Genomic DNA, 7,543 nt, shown 5'->3' with positions numbered 1-7,543 from the left:
TTATACAATATTTCTGTTTCCTATTTTAAGCCCTGTTAGCATTCTGTGTCATAAACTTGTGAATCTAGTCAATTCATGGGAGTCTGGAATGATCTGTCCACAATTTTACAATGTGCTTGTGGTCCCCTGGAAGGCACAAGTCTCTCTCTCTCTCTTTTTTTTTTTTTTTTTTTACTACCTTGCTGTCACTCTGTTACCTGTACTCAGGACAAGGACAAAGGTCACTCTCTCTAAACAAAAGAAAACAACAAAACAAAACACAAAACAAAATGCACACACACAACAACAACAAAGCCCTGAGGTCTCATATAGCTTGCAATGGCCTCCAATTCTCTCTGTAGCTGTAGGTGGCTTTGAGTTCTTAATCCTCCTTTCTCTACTACCTCAGGGCTGGGTTTACTGTCTCGTGCTAAGACTTTCTTAGCTTCTGTAGTGTCATAGATGGATCCCAGGATTTATATGTGCTAGGCAATTACTCTACCTATTGAGTTATATTCCCCCGCTTCCTAGCCGCTGTCCCCACCAAGATAGGGTCTTGCCTTCTGTTCTTAATGTAGCCCAGGCTGTCCTTGAACTTGCTTTATAGACTAAACTCACCTCAAATTTTCAGTGATCCTTCCTCATTGGTCTCCCAAAGGCTGAGATTAGAGGTATATTGTCTCCAAGCCTGGGTACAAAGGCCACTTTCCTCTGCCCTGTCTGGCTTCTTCCTATCTACTTCTCCATCTTTTGGCTTTTGTGGAGGGTAGGGGAGGAGTTGGTTCAAGACAGGGTTTCTCTGTATAGCCCTGGCTGTCCTGGAACTTTCTCTGTAGACTGGGCGGGCCTTGATCTCAGAGATCCTCTTGCCTCTGCCTCCTGAGTGCTGGGATTAAAGAATTCTTCCCTAGCCACCACTGTCTGGCTAGGAAAGAATTCAGGACGGTGGCTGCCTCTTCTCTAGTGGTCGGGAAAGAGCTCTGAAAGCTTATCTTCAATCTCCACCCCAGTTCTCTGGTACTTTCTTATCTTTTCATTGTTTATGCCCAGCACACTTCTCAAGTAGAAAAGGAAGGACTGGGCAAGTAAACAAACCAGCTTCTAAACTGGGTGTCGTAGCTCACGCCTGTAATCCTAGCACTCAGGCTGTTAGGCAGGAGGATTGGCACATAGCCTTGGCTGACCCAGAACTCTTCCTGTAGACGAGGCTGGCCTTGAATGCACAGAGATTCGTCTGGCTCTGCCTCCTGAGTGCTGGGATTAAAGGTGTGCGCCACCACTGCACAGCGTTCATTGCAAAGAGTCGTTGGTCTGGTTTGAGGCCTCTGGGTTCTGCTACACTATTGATGTTGGGCCCTTACTGGGATTCCTCTTGGCTATCCTGTTGTTGTCCTGTGCCATGGAGGTCTTGCAACTTTGGGCCTGCAGGACCGACCCCTTCATATGCTCCAGCAGATAGATGGGATGGATATTGAGGTGGGCCAATTCATAACCCTGGTTCTGGGCCAGGGTAGTTACAGGGTTGGTCAGTCTGCCAGCTCTCCCCTGTCTTTGACACCAGAGTGAGATCTCCAGCATTACCCTGGCTAGTTCACCCCTGGAAGCAATAAGCAAGGGGCAAAGCCAGTTTTCCTGCTTTTACAGCCTTGGGGTCTGCACTTCCACACCTACACCTTCAGGCCTAGCTCTGTTATGTTGCTCAAGAGAGGTATACGGGCCACCTTCCCAGGTGCTGTAGCTAGTGAGGGGCAGAGCCAGCCCTCCTACCTATTATATACAGCGAGGGGGGAGGCATCTCTCCCCGCTCTCCACCTACGCCATTGTATGGCAGATGAGGGACACAGCCAGATCTCCCTGCTCATGTTCTCCGGGTGGTCCACCTGCGCCCCTGACGATAGGGTGTTGCCAGGATGAGGTGCAGGGCTCACTCTTCTGAGTGCTGCAGCTGATAAGAGGGAGGGTCAGCTCACTCCTCTGTTGCAGGCAGTGAGGGGTAAGGGGGTATCTCTTCCCCACCCACACTGCCACATGACAGACTCAAGAGTAGTGAGGACAGCCTTCTCATGCTCACAGCCTTGAGGCTGGTTCACCAGACTGGCTCTATTGTGCTGCCCAGGTGAGGTGCAGGGCCTGCTCTCCTGAGTGCTCCCCTGCTTTCTTATAGAACTCAGAACCACTAGCCCAGGGATGGTACCATCCATAATGTTCTGGATTCTCCCCCATCAATCACTAATTAAGAAAATTTTCCCAATTGATGTTCCCTTCTATCTGATGACTCTCTCCTGGGTCAAATTGACTAAAATTAGCCAGAACAACTACGTAGTAAGTTCCATGCCAGCCTGGACCTAGGCCACAAAGTGAGATTTTGTCCCAGTGATAACAAAAACAGAATTCAAAATGGAATCAGCAAAAGTGGGAAGGCAATAGGAGGGGAATGAGTGTGATAAAAATACATTATATACGTACATGGAACTATCATAATAAAAATCTGTTTTTATATATAATTAATACATCCAAATAAGAAACTTTAGACATAGGACTGGGACAATGGCTCACAAACATGAGGACCTGAATTCAAATCCCTAGCACCTGAAAACCAAATATGGCCAAACCAACCTATAATCCCTGTCTCAGGAATATGGATCAAGGGGAAGATAATTTCTGGGGGCTTACTGATCAGCCAGCCTCCCCTCCTCCCCCAAATAACCCATCTTCAGGTTCAGTGAGAGATACTATTTCACGGGCATAAGGTGGAGTGCCAACACAAGACAGCAGTATCTTCCTCTGGCCTCCACACATCCATACATGTATAGTCCTCTCTCTTCCTCCCTTCCTCCTTCCCTCCTTCCCTCCCTCCCTCCCTCTCTCCCTCCCTACCTCCCTACCTCCCTCCCTCCCTCCCCATTCTCTCTATCAATGTGGGAAACTCCTGGAAGTTTACTGACTTGGCTCATCTGGCTGGTCAGCAAGTCTCAGGGCTCCTCTGCCTTCTCAGGGCTGGGACTGTGGGACTGCATAACTAGCCTGGCTTTTCACATGGGTTCTGGTGATTGAACTCAAGTCCTCAGTGCTTACCTGGTACTCCAGTCACAGTTCTATTGCTGGATGAGGCATGATGACCACAGCAACTCTTATAAGAGAAAGCATTTGACTGGGGACTGGTTTACAACTTCAGAGATTTAGTCCTTTATCATTATGGTGGGAACCATGGCAACATGCAGGCAGGCAGGAGCAGTAGTTGAGATCTAGAGAGACTGGGCCTGGCATGGGTTTTTGAAGCCTCAAGGCTCACCCCCAGTGACACACTTTCTCCAACAAGGCCACACCCCTAATCATTTTCAAATAGTGCCACTTCTTGATGACTAGGCATTCTAATAGCTGAGCCTATGGGGCCATTCTTAAACCACCACACCTGGCAGGCACTTTACTGACCACTCCTCAACCCCCACCCCATGACACCCCTGTTTAAAACAGTCTTCCTGGGTAGCTCTGGTTTTCCATGAATTCATTACATAGCCCAGTCTGGCCTCAAATTCATGACAATCCTCCTGCCTCACCTTCCCAAGCAGCAGGGATTAATGATGTGAGTTACCACACTTGGCTCAGTTCCTTCTGTGTCAGGGAGTCTATCTTACTCCCGAGGACTTTTTTTCTTTTGTGGGCTGTGGACCCCCAAAGATAGCATCTTGAGTGTGGGCCTGAGAAAGCTGGACCCCTTTAAGTATGCTCTTTCTGTGTACGCCAAAAGTACCGTTTCTGTTCATTTGTTCACTTTTCCTTACTTCCATCCTTCTGAACATTTGCTGAGCATCCATTGGCTCTGTGCTGGAGTTATGGAGACAAACAGGACCACCTTCACAATATCCACGGTGTGATGGTTAGCTATAATTGTCAACTTGACACAACCTAGAATCAACTGGGAAGAGGGATTCAATTCGGAAAGGAATTGTCTATATTGGTTCAGCCTGTGGGTATGTCCTAAAAGACACCATAGCCTAGGTTACCCTTTAACTCACTCTAATCTCAGGCAATAGTATCCCAAGAACTGTGCCTATCTGCACAAGCCATTGGGACTGCCCATGTTAATTAACTGATCAATAAATAACCAGAAAAATATATTTTATTTAATGCAAGTTTCTATTTAGAGGGAAATCAAACAGAGCATAAACTTGGATTTGAAGTGAGGCCTCAGTAGTCGAGTTGATATTTATTTCATGAAGTAATGAAAATTACATATGGGATGGGGGCTGTGATGTAACTCCGTTGGTAGAGTGCTTGCCTAGCACACACAAATGGAGTCCAGTCCCCAGCATCATCGAAAAACAGATGTGCTGGAGCACACCTGGGATCTCAGCATTCAGAAAACAGCCAAGAGGACCAAAGTCCAGTGCCATCCTCAGGCTGACTTGCACTCCACAAGATCTTGTGCAAAATAAAATAAACAAGTCAATGAATGACAAATGGAAAGATAGTGTATGTCTGTAATCTCAGGGATGCTGAAGCAGAAGGATCACTATGAAGCAGTGCCTATAGACAGAGACTGTCTCAAAAGGCAAAGAAAAAGCAACAGCACAGAAAATAAATTGCAGGAAGGGATGTACTCAGTGGATACTGAGCTTGGTTAGAGCACTGATCTGTTCTCCTCCTCCATCCAGCCTCACCAGATGTGTTCAGAAACCTTGGTTCTCCTTGAATATGTACATCTGTCAAAATTCTTGTCAATTTTAGCACAACTGCCAAGGGACTGAACAAAGAGAGTTAGCGATTAACTTCAAAGAACTTTGTTGGAGAGGAATAAAGATATTTAAGGCCTATTTTGTGAACTAATTGCATTTGCATATTTATGGGATTTACTGATATAGCAGTAATTAAAAACTATTTAGTAGTCTTAAAGGACACATAACTCAGTCGCCGTTTGCATAATAAACACTTCCTTATTATGTTTGCATAATAAGCCCTCTACCCCTGTTTCTCCCAGAAGAGGTTGGTCCATTTAAGAGGTGCCACATCTTACTTGGTGCAGGGGTGTCTGGGGTTGTGGAGAGGGGCTGCTGGAAGAATATTCTCGCAACTCTCTTAAAATGGGCCTGACCTGCTGTTAGAGAGTGGTAGGCACAAACCTCACTTGACATCTTGGTTTGCTTTGCCTGGGTGTTATTCCTGAGAGATGAGGATCCCTAGAAGAACACAGTGACACAGGCCGGTAGCATCAGCAGAGGGTGAGGTAGGAGACACACACACACACACACACACACATCACAACATACCACATTACAGCACACACAATAACACACACTACACACATAATACAACACACCATTCACACACACAGTGCATACATACAACACACACAACATACACACACATGAAGCATGAATGTCTAGCCCCTTATGACTCCAGCTTTACATCCTAAATAATACTGATTTGGGGGGATAGAGAGATGGCTCAGTGGCAAGAGTACTTGTTTCTCTTGCAGAGGACCCAGTTTCGGCCCCCAGTTCCCACAAGGTGGTTTACAACCATCCAGTTCCAGGGAATCTAACACCTTTTCTGGCCTCCGTGGGCACTAGGCATGCTTGTGCACATACATACATACATACATACGTACATACGTACAGGCAAGACATTCATACACAGAAAATAAAAAATAACCAAAAAAATTAAATATACAGATCTGCTTGAAAGACTTTAATGCAATTGAAGCTCATAGCTATGCTTCCTGTGAACTGTCCTAAGAGGACCAATGGAAGCCCTTGGTAGTAATAAGCTATCTGGCTGCAAAGGGAAGGGCTTAAGGAAAGCGAGAGGAGACAATTCTCATTAAAAACAAAAATTAAAGGGTTGAGCTGCGTGTGGCTCTGCACACCTTTTATCTCAGCACTCAGAAGGCAGAGACAAGCTAATTTCTGTGAGCTGGAGGCTAGCTTGATCTACATAATGAGTTCCAAGTCAGCCAGAGCTATGTAGTAAGAACTGGTCTCAAAAATAAAAAAAAAAAAAAAGGTTTGGGAGAGAGATAATACTAATCTAAAATTCCTGAGTAAATAAACTAAACCCTGGTAGGGGAGTAACATGGAGGAGAGAGCTGAGTTAGTATGTGGCCACAAACTCCCCTAAAGACACAGTATTTACACGAACTCCTGGCAGGACGCAGCAGCCAAGCTGTACCAGGTAGCAGCAGCAGCAGCAGACTGCTGTTAAAGCAGCTAATGAAGGTCGTAATGTACCTACATCACACATCATTAGCAATGGCCTTGCAGTGACAGATGGGCACACAAGAAAACGCAAAGAAAAGGGAGGGAAGATTGTCCCAAAAGGGTCTGACAGAATCATGGCTCACTAGAACCTCTGGCAAGATACCATGTTCTCACCATCTCAATTCAAGCCTCTGCACAGAGGGAGGCTTCTGAATCCTCCCGCAGGAAGGCGCTACCGACAGATGTGGTCCCTCTTATTCAGAGTCTCCTCAGAGGCAGAAGTAGGCTCTCAGAACTGGTGCAAGGGGCCAGGAAGGGGCCCGGTCAACCCTTGGTGAGCTAATCTCTTGGAGCCCAGTGTACCGATGTTTGTAACAGGTACCTCTCAAACACAAAACCAAGAAAAACACGCTTCGTAGATTTAACCTCCAGCAGGTTAAATTGTAGTTTCCTTTTCTTCTGAATTATTCTCACATGTATAGGAAAATCGGAAGAACAGTGGAGACAGCTAGCTCTTTGTTTTCCTGCCTCCACCAATGCAGCTCTTCCACAGCCAGCTGACTGCTGCCTTGACCGGCACATGTGTGATTATTACACCAAAGACGATAGTCTGGTTGTTAGCAGGACAGGGGTGTCTGCTTCCTTTGTTTCATTTCCTATTTTTCGAGACAAGTTCTCATACAGCTCAGGCTGCCCAGGAACTTTGTGCGTAGCCAAGGCTGGACTTGAACTTTTGGTTTTAACTGTGAGTTGCTGCACTGGGCCCGACAAGGACATTGTGCCATTTATTTCTTCGAGTATATGGAAATGGTGTCTGCACACTTGTGTGTATAGGTGTGGAAATGGTGTCTGCACACTCGTGTGCACAGGTGTGGCCACGCCAGAGGGACTCCTGCTCTGTCAAGCCATGACTTACTCCCCGAGATAGGGTCCTTCACCGAAACTGCAGCCAGAGAGGAGGAGAGGGTGGGATCCATCAAACAACCACAGCAACAAATCTTTGATCAGGGAGCCAGCAAGGTGGGCCCATTGGGTAGAGGAGCTTCCCACCAAGCCTGGCTATCCGAGTTCCATCCCCAGGACCCACATGTTGAAAGGAGAGAATGAACTCCACAAAGTTTCCCTCTGACCTCCACATGTGCCCGGCAGCACATGCCCACCCCAAACCCCAAAGTAAACAAAAATAGTTTTTAAAAGGGACATTAAAGAAAGTCTTTTATTGAATGATGCTAAACATTAATAGCTCTCATCTTCAAGAAGCATCCTAGTTACTTTTTGGACCATGTTTGGTGAAAACTTAAAAAGCATTTCTATTTATCAAAAATCAATGTTTCTCTTAATTAAAGGGGCCTAGCAGAGACAAAAAG

The sequence above is a fragment of the Alexandromys fortis genome, unplaced genomic scaffold (genome assembly GCF_014885135.2).
Source record: "Alexandromys fortis isolate MF-2015 unplaced genomic scaffold, M_Fortis_MF-2015_v1.1 scaffold_89, whole genome shotgun sequence".
Lineage (NCBI taxonomy): Eukaryota > Metazoa > Chordata > Mammalia > Rodentia > Cricetidae > Alexandromys > Alexandromys fortis.
Note: the sequence above shows the minus strand (reverse complement) of the source record.